At 34.1% G+C, this 16,740-nt stretch overlaps 1 long non-coding RNA gene across 1 annotated transcript; it reads left to right on the top strand.

Annotated features, from left to right (window-relative positions):
- Positions 1–4,267: 4,267 nt before the first annotated feature.
- LOC148939891 (uncharacterized) lies at positions 4,268–9,707 on the top strand. Its single transcript, XR_016143445.1, has 3 exons — positions 4,268–4,409; positions 7,280–7,529; positions 8,849–9,707. It is a non-coding gene; the product is annotated as an uncharacterized LOC148939891 (long non-coding RNA).
- The last annotated feature ends 7,033 nt before the right edge of the window (positions 9,708–16,740 follow it).

Below are 16,740 nucleotides of genomic sequence, written 5' to 3' on the forward strand. Positions count from 1 at the left end.
TTTTCAGTGAAGCGCCAATGACGCAGTAGGCTTTTGGTTTTTATTTACAGTTAAGGAAGGGGGCAGTATCCAAATTCTTGTTTGTAGTGAAACTATATTCGCTTTGAACAACTTTAGTAAGAACTAATAAATTAAACCGAATATTTGATATATAATGATATTAATTGCTGAAAGCTCATCAGTTCAAAATTTTACTATAATTTTAATGTTTATTTTCAATATTAAGTACAAAAGAAAGTATTTGTAATAAAATTTGTTTTCAGTAAAGCGCCAATGACGCAGTAGGTTTTAGACTTTTACAGTGAGAGAAGGAGGCGATACCCAAACTCTGTAGTGATTTTTGTTCGTTTCAAGCTTGATTTCAACTCGTTTTAAGATTTATTTGTTCCTTTTCATTAGTATCTATTGTATGTTTGTTTGCATTGATTGTTTATTTAATTTCTGTTCGTTTTATTTAATTTCTGTTCGTTTTGGGTTTCATTTATTCCTTAATAGTAATTTCTGGTCGTTTTGAGTTGGAATTTTAACAGGTATTTGTATCTCCTGAGCTTAAGTTTAAAATGAGCTTAAGTTTAGATATGGGAATGTAACATATTAGCTGAATAGAGAAACAATTTAATTAATATAATTAATAGAGAAACAATTTAATTAATTCCTACTCCCCCTTACCTCTTTCAATATTTATCTGAAGCCTCATGAAGAGGAAGCAGTTTGTCCATTAGAATGTACTTTTTTAGGAATCTACTCTACCCCCACCTAAACAATGGCTGACTCACCCCGCCCCTCCCTCATTATAGCTGATACGCAATTACAGATCACACAAACGTAGCCTAATTTCATAACATATAAAGCGAATCAACTTGGTTGAATCCAGCACCGCTAACGTGTGGCATTACTTCTTTTGCAACTGGGAAGCCTAAAATATAGTTATTGATACTTTTAAATCAATTAGCTTCTCAGAATTTAATATATTGATTGCGAATTCGTCCTCATCGGGGTAAAGTCGTAGTTTGGTACCCTAAAATACTAAGAAAACAAGATGTATTCCCCTGGCCCAATCTGTATGGTCACTTAAAAAAGAGCTTTAAATTCACGTTTGAATGAGCTGTACGTTGGAACATGTATCGACGACGTTTCTTCTGAAAAAAAAAAATTCTAAATTCCACATTTTGAAAATTGGCGCTTGAAACCTCTATGGTAGGGTTCTCTAATATGATGTATCTAGTATAAGGATTTTCAATAAAATCGCTTGCTTTTTTGGGGTTGTTCCCCCTTTTTTCAAAAAAAATACAAGTATTCTCAGATATTTGGTTTTGGGTGGGTAACAAGAAAATAGAAAAATCTGTTCTGTTTAGAAGCTTCGTGAGAATCTAATACTGCCGGTGTAACAACGGTAACAAGAAGTCCATTTTCATTCTTAATGAATATTCGTCCAAGTCACTTTTTACTTCCCGTTTTTTATCACAAACTATTTGATAAGATTCCATTGTGACGAAATATTTTTTTAACCTGTTCATTTTATTTAGTTGAATAGGACACTAAAAAGAAAGATGGCTAAATTGACAGCTGGATAGTTGCTTAAATTTAGTTTTTCTTTCGCTATTTTATTTTTTTTAATGTCTGAATATATAAGGGATTTAAGTTCGAGGGAGGAAGAATTGTCCTGTTATGAAAGAGGTACATTTTACATGGCCGTTATAAAATCAAAACGTGATATCTATACAGGCAGGATGATTTTTGAGCATCTCTACTCTTTCTGTAAACTATTCTAAGGCGTAGGAAATTGTATAAAGAGAAGTCTACATCTGTTATTTTTTACGGAAGCAATAAATCTTTCAGTAATTTTGAGTTTGATTTCCTTTTAAGATTAAATGCATAATAATTAAATATGTTATTGGTTAAATAAATTTATCCCTTTGTCAGGAATCCTTGTCGATCAACATTTACTGTATTTTGTTCCATTTTTCATGCAATTTAATTGCTCTTTTTATTTGAGAGTTTTTTTTCCTAAAAGTAATTAAAGATAAACTTATTGCTACAAATTAAGTTTCCTGAAATATATTGCCCTGAGGGCTATGTGGGGGTTGTCATCCTCAAAGACCTAATTTCCAGAACTTTCTACTACGTTGTCCAAAACAGCTATCTGAAATTTTTGATTGGATGCGTTTGGAGGAATCGTGGGCGTGAGGGGGTTAGTTACCCTCCAATCACTTTCGACTATTAAAAATGGGCACTAGCCCTCTCAATTTCCAATTGAATCGGCCCCTTTGAAATTTTTATGACAACTCTATCTATAAAAACCTAATATGCCCCCAGGGCATAATTTAAAACCTTTGCCTTGGGGGCTCTGGGGGGTTGGTCATCCTTAAATACATAATTTCCTGAACTTTCAACTATGTTGAACAAAACGGCTGTCTTTAAACTTTGATTGAATGTTTTTGGGGAAATGGTGGGTGTGAGAGGGGGGTTAATTACTCTCCACTCACTTTCGACTATTAAAAAGGGCAATTTCAATTTCCAATAAAATGAGCCCTTTTTGAAATTTCTACCACAACTTTCTATATAAACCTTATATGCCCCCAGGGCATAACTTACAACCCTTGCATTGAGGGCTCTGAGGGGGGCTATCATCCTAAAAGACCTAATTTCCAGAACTTTCGACTACGTTGAACAAAATGGATATCTCAAAATTTTGATTGGATGTGTTTGGGAAAATGGTTGGCGTGAGAGGGCGTTAGTTGCTCTCCATTCACTTTCAACTATTAAAAAAGGCACTAGCCCTTTCGATTTCCAATCGAATAAACCCTTTTGGAGTTTCTACGACAACGCTTTGAATAAAAACCTTATATGCCCCCAGGGCATAACTTACAACCCTTGCCCTGAGGGCTGTGTGGGGGAGTGGTTGTCATACTCAAAGACCTAATTTCCAAAATTTTCAACTACTTTGAACAAAATGGCTATCTAAAAATTTTTATTGGATGTGTTTGGGGAAAAGGTGGACGTGAAAGGGGGATTAGTTGCCCTCAAATCACTATCGACTGTTAAATAAGGCACTAGCCCTTAGAATTTCCAATCGAATGAGCCCTTTTTCAATTTTCCACGACAAAGATTTCAATAAAAACCTTATATGAAACCCAACCCTGGGTTTTAATAAAAACCGAGGGCATAACTTATAACCCTTGCCCTGAAGACTGTTGGGGGAGTGTCCTCCTAAAAAACATATTTTCTATCTGGAAATCAACTACGCTGAACAAAATGGCTATCTCAAAATTTTGATTGGATGTGTTTGGGGGAATGATTGGCGGGGGGGGGGGGCTAGTTGCCCTCCAAACAGTTTCGACTTAAAAAGGGCACTAGCCATTCCAATTTCCAATCGAATGATCCCTTTTCGAAGTTTCTACAACTTCGATACAAAGTTCCCTGGTAAGGAAAAAAAAATACATTGTGTCAACATCGTTCTTTACTTAGGCAGCGCGATTGCGCTGCCTATGATAAAAGAAGGTCACATCTCTAAACAGTGTGATTATCCCCTCATATTTCTTTCTCATATTGTTTGTATAATTTCAAAACTAGGTAAACATCTAAAATATACCTTATTCAGCCTAGCATCTTGTTTTTTTTAAAGGGGGGGGAGGGTAAGAAGATATAAACTTAAGGATAAAAAATGATGTTTACCAAATAACAATTGAAACAAGAAGTAACAATCTAAGAAATATGTTTAATAAGAACAAGTACAAGTATATATAATTAATATTTCAACTTAGGGTATGTACGCACTTTTTTAATTTTCGCTGGGTAATAATAGACCGCATTGTTGTTGTTGTTTTTTGCCAGAGACGATGGTGAGTTGCAAATCTGCTTTGAAACCTGCAAATTCTGTAAGTTCCAAAATTCTTGATGCAAATAGGAGGGAATCTTGATGCAAATAAGCTACATATATATATTATATAATTCCCCTAGTTACCATCATTTTCTTTTGTTTATTTTTTATTTATTTAAATATGTTAGCTAACTATGGTCGTAAATTTCGCGGTGTTTTGCTTGTACATTTTCAATGAGCTATGTTGGTTTACCGCAACATACAGCGTTGTATTGCCTGAGATTTCTTTGTAGTATACATCTAGAACCGCAAACATTAGCCTAGACTACTTCTTTTATTATCTTCAAAGTATCAGGGTCCAACATCAAAAAGTGACCATTACATTTGAAATCGTATAAAATAAGAAATATAATATTTTTTTTTGTTTTGTTTTTGTATTACAGGCTTCATGGCTCCATCACAAATGAGGATATGCCGCTAGTCCTGGTAGTTACCTCATTTTCTAACACTATTCTTTATACCCTCTATTGAACTCGTCAAGGGACGAATTTTCCAGGATTATCTCTGCCGGCAATCTATTCCATGTGGCGTAAGTATTACAAATATTGCTAGAATTAGACCCTCACTCATTTCATTACCAAACCCTCACTCACTTCATGTAACCTGTTCATTTCATGACCGAAGAGAGATTCAACAGTATAGTGTTCAATGTATTCTCTGGCAACATAAGTGTTGTTTTTTGACTATCCATGTCAACAAAGTAATGAATATTGACATCAAATATGGAAAATATCAACAGAAAATGCTGAACAGAACTGTCTGTGTCATCTAGGGTAGTTTTCCAATTTCCTGCTTATAAATCTTATAAGTATAAAAGAATGTGGAAAGTAATTTTTTTTTTTTATTTGACTGTAAAAGATATAAATACCCTGGGTAAGTTAACACTGTTAGGTGGAAAGACTTAACATACCATCATAAATAATGTTATGTAATAAACTATGCAAGATTCTTTGAATATGTAAATAAAATTACCAAAACAGGAAATTATTTAAATAAATCATTGTTTTTCATATAATTTGCATCTTGAGAGCTATAACAAAAATTTGAAAAATATGAAATCAAATTATTTCATTGTTTGTCTGGAACAAAGGAATTACCCTTCAAGGAGTTCTAAACCTGAGAAAAATCCTACAAGAAAAAAGCCTACCCACTTGCCAAAATTCTTTTTTCTATAGAATATTCACCTTGTTTGTTTTGTTCTGTATTCAAAGATTAACAACTAATTAGTCAAAAATATTGGAGGTCTGTTTCAGTAAACATTAGAGATTATATTACTGAGGGATAAGTAAACCATTTCGCCACCCCTGGATACGACCTTGAAAGAAGGTATTGCCAAAGGAAAATGATTTTATACTATTAAGCTAGTATAAATTGCTGCTTTTTGCCTTCTATTTTCTTTAAACTTCAAAGGGGGATTATTTCAAAGGGGGCAAACTTTTTTCACTTTGATATTGTTGCTTTGATACCAGTTTTTATACTTTGATGAATATTTGATTTTTTTTTAAGTTTGATTTTGAAATAAGGAATTTTTAAAAAGTTGAAACTTTTTGCAATAAAAAACGAACAAAAATTAATTAAAAAAACTTTCCGAAAAATAAGTTTTTCAAAGAAAAATAAAGGCCATTTTAAACTTAAGCTCTGCAGATAGAAATACCTGTTAAAATTCAAACTTTAAAATGACCAGAAATTATTATTAAAGAATAAATGAAACCCAAAACGAACAGAAATTAAATAAACAATCAATGCAAATAAACATGCAATAGATATTAATGCAAATGATTAAATAAATCTTAAAACGAGTGAAACTTAAATTGAATATACAAATCAAGCTTGAAACGAACAAAAATCACTACAAGAGTTTTTTGTCTTTAAAGTATATCGTCGTATTGTTGAATATGTACCAACATAATATGCCATTAGTATTAGCTCGCCCTAAATTTGTCAGCTTAAGTAGATTGTATTACAGGATAATCTAAAAAACATATAATCATATAATCTAAAATAATCATATAATCTAAAAAAAGAGGATATTTTGTACATAGGATTTAAGCTGTCTAGTAAAATGTCCAAAACCGAATACTACAAGTGAACGACGCACTGATATCAATAGCAAGTAAGACATCTTCTTGTTTTTCTATGCTTCAAATCTTGATAAAGTTATCTTTGTTCTGAAATAGATGGCGCTCTTGCATCCGCAGTTTGCATTGTTCCTGGACCATGGTCTAAATAGTGTTAAAATTAAAATATGTAACATTTTTGCTTCAAAATTAAAATAAAATGAAGCAAATTTATTTTTCACCACAGCTAATAATTTTTGAGCAGATATAATATTTTATGAATAGATGTGATTAGCTATTCTTTGAATTTAATTGAAGTTATAAGAACACACGTTAAGGAAACTTGGAAGGAAACATTTTCTGATTTGAAAAGAGAACAACACGACTTGAATAAAAATAAACAACGTGGAAGGCAACAGAATAAAACAGATGAAAATTTAAATTTGAAGAATCAAAAAAACAAACAACGCGGGAACTAAGACAAATAGCCAACAAAAAAAAAAAAAAAATGAACGGAATTAAAAAAAAATCTAAAGCCAATAAACATAATTTCGAAATTGAACCCCTCGCTAATATCTGTGATTCTCAATAAGCAATAGCACGGGTCCAGTACTAAATGAGTGACTGGATGGGTAAAAATTCTTTCATTTGCTAGGTAAGTAAACGTCATAAGGTCAGCTCGGGGAAAAAAACCACGTTCTATTTTGTGTAGTGTTAATCAGTGCTTCCAATTGTGGCATTGTTTCTTTTTCTTGTTGGCTTTCCGAGTTGTTTGTATAAAGCTTATTTTAATAAAACTATGAACCCTTTAATAAAATCTATGGGACATGAATAATAATTTACTTTGTTCTAGAGCCATGCATTTGACATTGGGTCATACCCTTGTAAAGTAAACAAGCAGAACATGCATAATGTGCAATCCCTTGCGCTAATGGAAATTCAAATTTTGAGATTTCTACTAAGTTTAAACTAAGATTGGTTTTAAAAGGGAATCCACTCGAAAAAAACTTTTATTTTTACTTTTATCTAGTAAAAAAAGGATAAGGATCCATTTGATGGGGGTGGGTATTTTTTTGAAAACTGGTAATTTTTTTTTTTTTTTAAGAACTGTGGAATGCCAAATTAACAACATTTTTGGAGTGGTCTTCTTAAAAGGATACCCTTTTCTAAGATCCTTTTTTGGACACTTTTGTGAAAATGGATACCATTTTGAAATTTTTTTTTTTTATGATTTCAGTAAATTGTTGCCTTTACAGGAGGAGAGGATTATTGTCAATTTGTCATTAATTTTCATTAGAATATTTAAAGCTTGCCATTATTTAATACCTTTTTTTGTCTATAGGGCTGAGGTTTTACATTCATCAATTGGTGCAGTTTACAAGTGTTCACATACGACACCTTGCTCTTCGAGATATTGCAAGGATCGAGAAGGACCGTTAGAGTAGGTGTTATACTAAATATGTAGAAAATAGGCCATGTTTTGTGTGAGTCGTTTACTGGTGAACTCAGGTTTGTTGTCGGAGAGTGCTGGAGTAGGGGAGAATACCGGAATATGGAAGTACTGGTGAACATCTCATTGGAGAGGGAATTCTGTAAGTATTTCCCCTCAGTAACATGTTATTTTTTTTATTATTATAAAGAAGGTCAAATCTCTAAACAGTGTGATTATCCCCTCATATTTCTTTTATCTTATTGTTTGTATAATTCCAAGACTAGGTAAACATCTAAAATATATCTTTTTCAGCCTAGCATCTTGTTTTTTTTTAAGGGAGGGGGCAGTAAGAAGATACAAACTTAAGGGAAAAAATGTTTACTAAGTAACAATTGAAACAAGAAGTAACAATATAAGAAAGATGTTTAATAAGAACAAGCACAAGTATATATAATTAATATTTCAATTTAGGGTATGTACGCAGTTTTATATTTTCGCTGGGTAATAATAGATGGATTATATAATTTAACATGGACAAATTAAATAAATCAATGTTTTTCATTGTAATTTCTATCTTGAGAGTTTTACCAAAAATTTGAAATCTACCAAATTTAGGAGATTTACCAAAAAATATGAAATCTAAATGTTTCATTATTTGTCTGGAACAAAGGAATTGCCCATCAAGGAGATCTATACCTTTGAGCTTGTAAATATGTTTATCAAGAGTAAAAAAGAAATAAAAGTAATTTACATATATTTGCTAGAATTTCCCTCTTGAAAAGTTTTACTGAAAGAAAATTCATGCGAAGCTAAATATAAAGTTCTATTATGTAATTGTTCATTTAGCACAAACCCAGGAACAAGTACTGTGTGCATTAAATCTGAAATATTTGTGTACTCCAAGCTTCTATAAAAATCAGTGTGCGCAAGTCTCTACATCACACCCTCTACATCCCACATACAGTGTGTATTCTAAGCATATGTCAGTTTTATCATTTTGGTTCAGTATTCAAAGTCGGTATTAAGTTATTTGTCAATATTTTTAAAAAGTAGCACTGGTCTAACTTGTTTAATAGGTTTTAGGTTTAAATAGCAATACTTTAGTGGATGTCTGAGGCTATATTATTAAGGGTCATGCAAATAACATGGCTCGGAATTAGTCCCTAAAAGTCCCTTTTTTTTACTGAAGTCCCTTCCAAGTCCCTTTTTATGCAGAAAGTCCTTTAACTCCCCCAAAAGTCTTTAAAATTCTCAGTTTGGGTGTATGGTATATTTGAAAACTGAGGGGTCCACTTTAGATAATATATTTGAAGGATCCAATTTAGATAATATAGCTTCTCCACAAATCCAGTTGCACTTGTTTCTTGGTTACGCCATCACTATAGTAAAAGTAAGTTTCTTAGAAACCAAGAATGTTGAAGTCTCACAAAGTTTTGGAAAAAACTTGTTAAGTATTTAATGAAACTCGTCTCGTTTTAGTTCTAATGTCTGGAAAATGGATTTGTCTGGTCATAAGTTTTACTTCTGGAATGATGTCATAGTTTGCTGAGAAGCAGAATAATAAAATCATGCTGGTAATTTTCCAGGAATAAAGTTCTAAATAAGTGCCAAGGAGACCTTCAGATGGTAATTTCTCAGCTGTAAAACTTGAACCTAGAAAAAATATTGGATATTTTTATTGGCCAATAGTCTGACTTGTTCAGTTTGACATTTTTTAGAAAAGATCGTTTTGTTTGAAGCAAGTTTTACGGTATACAGCGAAATAGCCATATTTGTGCGCCAAGTAAATTTACAAGTTCTGTCCAGTTCTAAACTTGATACTGTTCTCTGCTTTCATATTGAAAATTATTTGATTTCTTATAATTTATGAAACAAAAATTTAAGTTAGTTATTTATAGCCCAATCGGAAAAAAAAGTGTCACTTACACCGTAGTGTCTGGGGATTTCATTAAAACAATAGAAAATTTAAAAGAAAATTGGATGTTTGATGTGATGCTAAAATTTGCAAGGGATAATTCGTCTACATTTTCCATTTTCAAGCATTATTTTAAGTCAAAATCAAATCCTCACAAACTAGGCCTAGGTTAGCTTGGGTAAATCTTGGGTTAGCTTAGCTTGGGTAAACAAAGGAATTGCCCATCAAGGAGTTCTATACCTTTGAGCTTGTAAATATGTTTATCAAGAGTAAAAAAGAAATAAAAGTAATTTACATATATTTGCTAGAATTTCCCTCTTGAAAAGTTTTACTAAAAGAAAATTCATGCGAAGCTAAACATAAATTTCTATTATGTAAGAGGTGATATATTTTTTTTCATATTTTTTGGCATTTTTGGTAGAAGAGGTGATACTTTTTTTTTTTTTTTTTTTTTTTTTTTTTTTTTTTGGTAGTAGAGGTGAAATATCCTAAATTCGGGCGTTAGATTCGCTCATTTGTGTTCTTAGAAGCAAATCCTGGTGGAACTGTACTTTTTTCTATCTTACTAAGATATCTCGAAAAACCACTCCCCCCCTCCAATATTATTTTATTTTAACTGTTTTCAGTGTAGAATATAACCTGTAAATGCTATATTATGTTTCCTTTACCGTTGTTTTAGCACATTGAAGGGCCAGAGGTAGTTTTAGGAGAGGGGGGGGGGTACTTCATTCTGTAATTTCTAATCATTCTGTAATTTTTTAAATTTTATTTTTTATTAAAAATAAAGTAAAAGGCGCAGTTAGCAGATAGTATTGTTTTTTTCTTTCCATTTTTCAAACATAACGAAAGACATGGTTATGGCTATAATACTATTATTTTATTATGTTTTATTTTATTATATTATATTTTAATTCGCGCAGGAATATTTGTGAAAAAAACTGATAAAATATATATTTTAGTTGTTTTGAAATGGATGAGGTCAAATATTCAGTTCTTGTTCAGTAGCCAATAAGTGAATATCTAAAGTGGAGTATAAATATATGACGAAAATATCAGATTAAAAGTTGACGGAACTTAAACTACATTAAACTGAATTACTACATTTAAACTGAATTTAAACCCAATTTGAACGACTAGGCCTATTTATGCTATTGAAATGGGCTGAAAGATAAACGAATATTAGTATTCTTATGGCTTATAAGTAAACAATCCGATTAACGACACATTGACTACTAAGGTCCCTGCGTCGGCCCTGTAGAGTTTTTCTAAAGCCAGGTTCGATTACTGGGTCTCGTATTACCATGCTAAGCTCAAACCTACTGTGCCAACAGAGGACTCCCACCAATTTCATGGGCTATACTAAGCTATCCTACTATGGATAGCATATTTCTATCCTACTGTGCCAACAGAGGACTACCACCATTTTCATGGGCTATGCTTCTGTAAGTTATCAGGGCAGATTTCGCAATTTGGGTGAAAGCTAAATTGTTCTTTAATCCAGTGTTAAATTTCATACAAAAATATTTCGAACAAGGGGTTGCTCATGATTCAAGTAAAGACTCTGTTTTGGAATTTTTTTTTAGCTATTAGTGTGTTTGATACGAGAAAGCTTGGCCTCCAGAAGTTATTTCTGAGGGAAGTTTCATACAGTCAAGTTAGCAACAACGCCCAACAAAATAGCATTGTCGACGTTATTGCAGGGTTTGAAAGCTGTGACACTGAAAAAATAATTGTGCCAGAATTCACGATACGGAACGCAAGTGAATTCGTAGTAATAGCCGATTTGGCTTATTCCATACTTAGTAGTAAGTTTAACGCTTATTTTAATGAATCACGCGCATTGTCAGAAAAGCTTCAAAACCGGTCATCTCCCTCCTCCCTCCCTCTGCCGCTCCCTCTTCTGTTGATAACAAACCTACGTGTGGAGTCATTGTGAAAAATGTTCCTATCGATTTAAGTGATCCTGATTTGTCAAATGATAATCTGGACGCGCTCAAAGAACATGAAGGAAATTTAAATCGAAAACCTGAAAGTTGGAATAAAAACTGGATCGTAGTCACTCGAGATGGGCAATCAGGAATTTCTGGACCAGCTAGCACTAAAAAAATGTAATTAATTATGGTCTTTTACTGTGGTGTGAGCACTTTTGTGTTGAAACTTATCAAGTGTTGCCATGTCACTGTTTCCGATGTCAAGGGCTTAGTTGCCCGTAATGTCCTAAAGTACCAAAATATTCTTATTGTGCTGGAGCTGGTTGAGTGGTTGCAGGTAAAATTTTGAAGCAATTCCTTAAGAACACCTATCCCTACTATAATTAATAATCTAAAGTCGTCGTAACTTCTTTTTGATAGGCGAAGTTTCTTCGGCATGTACAGCCAAGAAAGAAATTGAAGGTGATTCCCACATCTTATGAGAGGAAGCGTCCGCCACATTTTCCCTCTTAGATTAATACTTGAGAAGTTTGTGTTATCAAACCCCTTTGGTCCTAATTTTTATAGATTATGAGCAAGCGTTTGATTCAGCTGATAGAAGAGCTTTAGCGAAGGCAGTGGGAAAACAAAGAATCCAATGGGGATTGGAATTTTGTTTTGTTTTTTTGGCGTTGGATTTTCAATGATGTAGAGTATTTTATTTTTTTATTTATTGTCGGGGGATAGGAGGGTCGCTGTTTCGTGTGGACTGTCGGTGAGTTGACTTCTTTTCCTTATAGATTTATAAATTAAACATTGTTTAGTATTGTTTATTCCAAGTTTTAATATTAGTCTTTTATTCTATGTCGTTTCCCAAATAACGGACCATTGAGATATTGTTTTTGTTATAGTTATTTATGGAAATAAATGGAACTTGAAAACAAACTTCTAGATTTAGATTATGCTGATGGTTTAAGCATCCTTGATTAAAATATAAACAAAATGAATAAGTTTTTTAAAGTTTTTATGAGTTGGGGGGAGCAAGAACAGGTTTCAAAACTAATGTCAAGAAAACTAAGTTGCTAAGACTAGGAATAAGTTAAGGTGAATAGGTGATGTTAGGTAACGAGAAGATTTATCAAGTTGACATCCTCACATGCCTAGGTAGTATTTTTAGTAAGGACGGAGAGTAGAATACCCAAGGCCCAGTTTGTTTTGTCATACTTGAAAAAATTCTTTGAAGAAAATGACGATATGTCTACGAAACGAGAATAGAATTTTGGAAGCTACAGTGATGACAATGGTCTAGTAACCTTTGAAAGTGTGGTTGCTCAGAAAAACAGGAAAAGGTTTGTTAGATATTTTTTAGAGAGATTGTCTACGGATTGTTTTGGCCACTCAACTTACTGACCGTATCTCACATAGTAATTTGTATGAAAAATATAGTTCAATCCCGTTGTGTAGGAATATGATTAGAAAAAGGATGAGATGGCTAGGACAAGTTCTTTGGATAAATGATTACTGATTACCAAAGATTTTCCTTGTTGACTGACCGTTTAGGGCGAAACAAAAAGCAGGTTTTTCCCGAATGGGGTGGGGGGGGGTGCCGTAAGGAAAGATTTAAGGGAGATGGGAGCCTCTTGGCAGGGTGTAAAGAGGGAGGTTTGGAAAACATTTGGATGGAGGAGCAGCGTTCTCAGGTGGCTTGGTGCTGCAGTGATTTTTTATCAGTAGCAATAAAATATGATGCCAAGGATTGAGATGAATTAAGTACTCTTAAAATTATTTTAGCACTAAAAAAAAAAACGGTTACACAAAACCAGTGTTGGGCCAAGTACTCCAAAAAAGTATTTAAGTATAAGTACCAAGTACTCAACCAAAATTGTAATTAAGTATCAGTACTAAGCACTCGAAATAAATTGTACTTAAGTATGGAAGTACATGGCTTGAAGACTTTTTTCGCATGGTAAAGAATATGGTTAGGTCGTCAGGAGAGAAACTGACATTAGTTGTTTCATTATTTCCAGTGGAGATGTGAAAAGGAACTTCATTCTAGTACCACCTGGGTTGTATCTAGGGGGATCTGGACCAATAAAGAACGGTCATTGTTTGACAGATTAACAGATCCGTCAACAGATGACTGGTCTTCATTGGTCCGGATTCCAGAATCTGGCGCCAGAAATCTGTCAATGAAGATTGAACTTAAACCATGAAAACTCCGCCTAAATAGTTGTCATAGCCCAATGATCAATAGCATAGTTTAATATTCCACTACTCCGAAAAGAGATGTTTGAAAAAAAGTCTTTATTTTAGTGAGGAGTCATGACATCTTTGTTTACTTTTAGTAGCAAAAGCTTCTCAAAATTAGCATCTTCTAAATGGTTTCTTTTTGCAGTCAATACATCCCCTGCAGCGGAAAATAGGCGTTCAACAGGTGCAGATGATAGGAAAGGGGTATTAAATTTGTTAAACAGTTTTCCAACTTTCGGATAGTCTTTCAGAGAATTAAGGGTCCTCCTCTTGTCTTGAAGAAATTTGAAGAATTCAGCTTTGAGACTATTATCCATATTTACTTCTTGGTCACTGACAATATCATAATCTTCCATAAACGAATATAAATCATTAGCTTCATTGGTACAAGAATTCTCAGCCCTTTCAGCCAGCTCATCACTAAAGACAAGCATGGCTACTTTTTTCATTTCTAAGTTCACTATGTCTATTATTCGTTTTTTTTTCCTTGCAAGGCTGGAGTCAACGAATGTAACTTGAAACTCGGGTGAGAGCAAGTAGCTGTGACTAGTTCACTGAAGGCTTTCTCTTCCAATTCCGCTGAGAAAACATGTGAGAATCGTTCACGCAAACCACCTAAAATGACTTCTACTAATGGCAAAGCATGCTTGATAATACAGATATTCTGAAGTCATTTTAGTCATTTAGTTTTTAGTCTCCAAACCATAAAGTACTGGCAAAACAGCACCAAGGTAGCGATTTTTTCGCTCAGAGAACTTCAGAGAAGGCTAATTTGATTGAAAATTGAAAGTTCGAGTTCACTTTTTAAGAGTCAAAAGAGATCCGAGGGCAACAAGCCCCCCCCAGCGTCTTTTTCCCCAACCCATTTGATAAAATTTTTGAGATAGCCACTTTGTTAAAAATAGTTCAAAGGTCAGATAAGAAAACTCCGGTGTCGATACAACCCCCAGGGCCCGGTGGCAGGTGTTTTAATTTATGCCCTGGGGGCATATATGACTCTTATGGAAGGGATGCTCATATAAACTTCATAGAGGGCCCAATTGATTGAAAATTGAAAGTTCTAGTTCACTATCTAAGAGTCAAAAGGTATCGGAGGGGAACTAGCGCCCCACACCCTTTTTTCCCCCAAACCCATTAGATAAAAATTTTGACTTAACCATTTTTTTTTAAATAGTTCAAAAATTTGATAACAAAAACTCCGGTGTCGACAAAACCCTTCAGGGTCTGGGGGGCAGGCGTTATAAGGTATTTGCTGGGGGCGTATATGGTTATTATGAAAGAGATTCTCGTATAAACTTCAGAGAGGGCTCATTTGATTGGAAATTGAAAGTTCTAGTTCACTTTTTAAGAGCCAAAAGAGATCCAAGGACAACTAGGCCCCCTCCCCCATACCCTTTTATTCCCAAGCCCCTCCAATAAAAATTTTGAGATAGCCATTCTGAAAACAATAAAATAAAAAGAGCGAGAGAGCGAACGAGAGAGAGAGAGAATAAAGGCGTAGAAAATTTAAGAATCGTTGGAAGAAATAATAAAATTGCTAGGTATGCACACAAAGGCCGTATCCAAGGGAGATAGAAGGTTTGACCCCCCCCCCCCCCTAAAAAAAAATTGTGTAACACATAAAAATGTAACAAAACTGCCCATAAACAAATATTTGACGCGTTTAAAGAAGTTTTTTTTACTCCCCCCCCCCCCGAAAAAAATAACCCCCCTAACAAAAATCCTGGATACGGCCCTGACACACATTTAAAATTATTTTGAGGGTGAGGAGGGGTAACATCGAAATAGCAAGAGAGGTAGCATGATGAAAAATACGAAAATTTTGAACATAGGGCCAACAACTCCTTTCCCTCGCGTGGATATTTCTTACTAGTCTAGATCAGCTTTATAGAGGGAAGCTTCAGCAAAACTACTAAAAATAGTTTAATATTAATAGAGAAAATAAAATAGTTTTTCACTTTCCCGTTTATGATTAATTTTCTTGTTCTAGTAGTGAAATTTTCTAACAAATAACCTTGTTGTTCCCCATATAAGAAGAAAACTTCAACTGCTTTTAACTCTTCTAGGACAATAATATTAAGCAGATCGGACTAAAGACCTTTGAACTGAAAATAATTGCAAATAATTAATAATCATTTTGGATAATGTATCCAGAACGCGCCTGAAGTTGGCAAATAGTATAAGAGGCTTGAGACAACTTTGTCAAATTGCAAATCCTTAAAGTCTGAACGTCCAGACTGTTAAAGCCAGTCTCCATTTGGCAGATTCTGCAAATCTGCACCGCCAATCTGCAAATTTTAATTCAATGGTGACTTCTTTTCCGGATTCGTATTATCAGTTTGCAGATACTGCAACCTTCGACGTTGCTTTTTCTGCAAGATGGCAGAATCTGCCAAAAGGAGACTGGCTTTTAGCGTTTAAACAATTCTTATAAACTTATTCTTATTTCTTTAGTCAGAGATACGTCATTCGAGTATGTGTTGTCATCTGATTGAAGGCGAAATTCTTTTCTAAAATGAATTCTTCTCGATAAAGCTATCTGACAGCCTGGAAAACGCCAAATTTTAAGGATGAAACGATAAGATTAATGGCGCGTAGGATGTCGACAGGTTATTGTCGACGTTTTAGTTGCTCGGTCTTTTTTGATTGAACTGGGGTATTCGTAGATCCCAGGTCTTATAATACCAAAAAGATCATTAATTCACTGTGCTACGGTACGTTACGAAACCTTAACAGCAGAGAATTATAGTGAAGTCAATAAGATGAAATTCTCTCTAAATAACTTCGTCTGTGGCAGCGTATTTGTTTAGAACCATACTAAATTTATGAATATAAAGTAAAAACCTTCCATATAATTTTTTCTCGGTGTTTCGAATTTAATTAGGCTATCTCAAGAGCATACCCATGATTTTTTAGGGGAAGGAGTATTTTACGAGTCAGACAATAAATTCGAGGGGTTCAAACCTCGTAGCCCCTTTCCTGGATATGGCCCTGGGCTATCCTCATAAAAATTTGGTATAAATAGCAATTTTCTGTTTGTAAAAGTGTCCAGAGACTAATTTGGCCAGGTCCATGAAACGGACGTGTGAAAAAATTGAAAAGCACGAGTTTTTGCTAGTCTCTATTTGGATTCACCGGTGGACTGGTGAATCCAGTCCACTGGTGAACACTGGTTCACCAATGGTGAACACCAAGACTTTTGGTGTTTCTGAATGGCTCATTTAGCGAATATCTTTGTGGGACCACGGGCTCTGGGACGACGGGTTTGAGACAGTAATGTCATATCCTCCTTATTC

The sequence above is a fragment of the Artemia sp. Qi Xiang Cuo genome, chromosome 20 (genome assembly GCF_049724085.1).
Source record: "Artemia sp. Qi Xiang Cuo chromosome 20, ASM4972408v1, whole genome shotgun sequence".
Taxonomy (NCBI): domain Eukaryota; kingdom Metazoa; phylum Arthropoda; class Branchiopoda; order Anostraca; family Artemiidae; genus Artemia; species Artemia sp. Qi Xiang Cuo.